Genomic DNA, 2,242 nt, shown 5'->3' on the forward strand with positions numbered 1-2,242 from the left:
AATGACAGTACAGTCGACTCTCGTTAATTAGAAACTCGAGGGACTCTTCAAATATTACGAATTATCGAGTGTTTGAAATATCAAATGGTTCGAAATTTTTGAGAGAAAATAACTAACACACACACACACATACACACAACTAAACAAACCAATTCATGCGGAAGTGTGTGTCAAACTAATTATAACAAAAACAAAAGCTCGATGATACGATGATACGTGTTTCAAATTGCCTTAAAATGTATGTATGTACTTACAATCTTTCTGTTTCTTTCTTCAATTTTGAATTGTAGAGTGTTTAACGATGAGTTCGAATTAACGCGACATTTTGTTACGTAGCAATGATTTTTTCGTTCGAATTACCAAGTTCGAAATATAAAGAGATTTTGTAGGGAACTCGTGATAATTTCGAATTATAGAAAGGTTTGAATTATCGCAGGTTTGAATTAACGAGAGTCGACTATATATACTTAAATCAGCACAAGCGACGCTTGAAATATACACGGCACCAGAGCCAGCTTGGAAGTATACTGCACGCCAGCACATGACAGAAATACCAGGTATACTTTTGTTCCATTGGTTAGGTTCATAAGGTCACTAAAGGAAAAGACAGCTCGAACTAAGTGAGACATGATCAATGCATTATTCATTACTTTTGGAGGCGCTGTACTGTTGTTCGTACATTTAATAGCTAATGCAAGTATATTTTTGGATTTTACGAATGCGAGCGCAGCTTGTGCTGGTGTTAAGTAATTTAATAATATCGCGCAAGTACAATAGAATAAAGACACAAAACGACAAAACCATGTTAAATTTACAGCACGGAAACAGAAATGCGCGATGCTACAGAATCATTTTAAATAAAAAAATTGATTCTAAATTTTGGTTGTTTCAGTCTTTTTTAACGACAATAAAAAAGCTGACAAATAATTTTCATCACGTTATACTGTCTATTGTAGTAGTTAATATCAAAAAAAAATTGTTGTTAAATGTATACATACATATTATAGAGACAAATTTCATCTTCGTGTAGATATATATTACGTAATTTACAAGTAGTTAAATTAATTTTAATTTAAATAATAGCATTAATACTTTTTAATAATGACTTGTCCTTATTGTTACAAGTCAAAACAAATTGAAAGTTCATGGTGCGATGCTAGTTCTAAACATTTAATTTTCAAAAGTTATTATTCCCTCATTAGATGTGTAAACTGATCGAAATCAATGCACATATATACATATATATCACGAAGGGTGCCCCATACATGGTAGATAATAATAATATTTCAATTGCGTATGAAGACTCACAAATTCATAGTGAAAATTGGATAAAATACAAGTCATTTGCGCCTTTTTACGTTGAGGCAGGTAACATTTAATCAAAGAAAAAAATACTGTACAAGCTGGGAATCGAACCGGGACACCTGCGCGAGAGTAAATACCAGAAGATGGCGCTATACGGCCAATAACATCATGTTGTTTACTTAATTTTAAATTTTAAAACACAAGAAAATTATGTAAGAACAAAAATTAAAAAAATCGTACACTGTCTATTAGAGTCAATTTAAAATAACCTCAAATATTACACATTTGAAAGGTATACACCATTTATGGGATATCCTGCAAATAACTCACAATAATTAGGTAGAACTTCAAAGGATGAGCAATTATGGTAAACATTGGAGTATTTTTGCACTTTTAGACTTATTAGTAACAAAATTGTAACACATGTATACTTATAGTAAAAGTTAATTAAAGTCGAAAAAAATTGGCCTTATCAGTTAGGAATTAGATAACAATTAATAACTGGAATTTAGAATTTATTGTTAATTAGAAAATTCAAAAATTAAACCAATTTATCAAGGGATTGAATTTTATAAAACATGATAGGTATTAATGATAAATTAATAATTAATATTAATATGAGAGAAAAAAATAGTGACAACGTATTGTGATCGAGTTTTTCTAGATTGTTGACGGAATTTGATCCTAACATTTATACTCCAGAAGCACTGTCATTTTTTACTCAAATCTTATTGAACATTGATGTATTTATTATCGTCTTCCTTTTGTCAGGTGATAATCGTTATTGCAAATAACTATTGTTATCACATCTCAAGATTGTCTGCTATGTTAATGAAAAATATTACAAATTATATATTTAAATGTTTTATAAATTTTATGGATGCATATAGCTGCGTATATCTGTATATCATATACACATAAAGTTGTCTCATTCTGT

At 29.8% G+C, this 2,242-nt stretch overlaps 1 long non-coding RNA gene across 1 annotated transcript in view; it reads right to left on the reverse strand.

Annotated features, from left to right (window-relative positions):
- Positions 1-2,185, reverse strand: part of LOC108739563 — a 22,480-nt gene extending 20,295 nt beyond the window's left edge. Inside the window, exon 1 of the long non-coding RNA XR_003231902.1 lies at positions 255-2,185. This is a non-coding gene — a long non-coding RNA (uncharacterized LOC108739563). The remainder of the gene's footprint in view (positions 1-254) is intronic.
- Between the last annotated feature and the right edge of the window lie 57 nt (positions 2,186-2,242).

This window comes from Agrilus planipennis, unplaced genomic scaffold (genome assembly GCF_000699045.2).
Source record: "Agrilus planipennis isolate EAB-ADULT unplaced genomic scaffold, Apla_2.0 scaffold224, whole genome shotgun sequence".
Classification (NCBI taxonomy): domain Eukaryota; kingdom Metazoa; phylum Arthropoda; class Insecta; order Coleoptera; family Buprestidae; genus Agrilus; species Agrilus planipennis.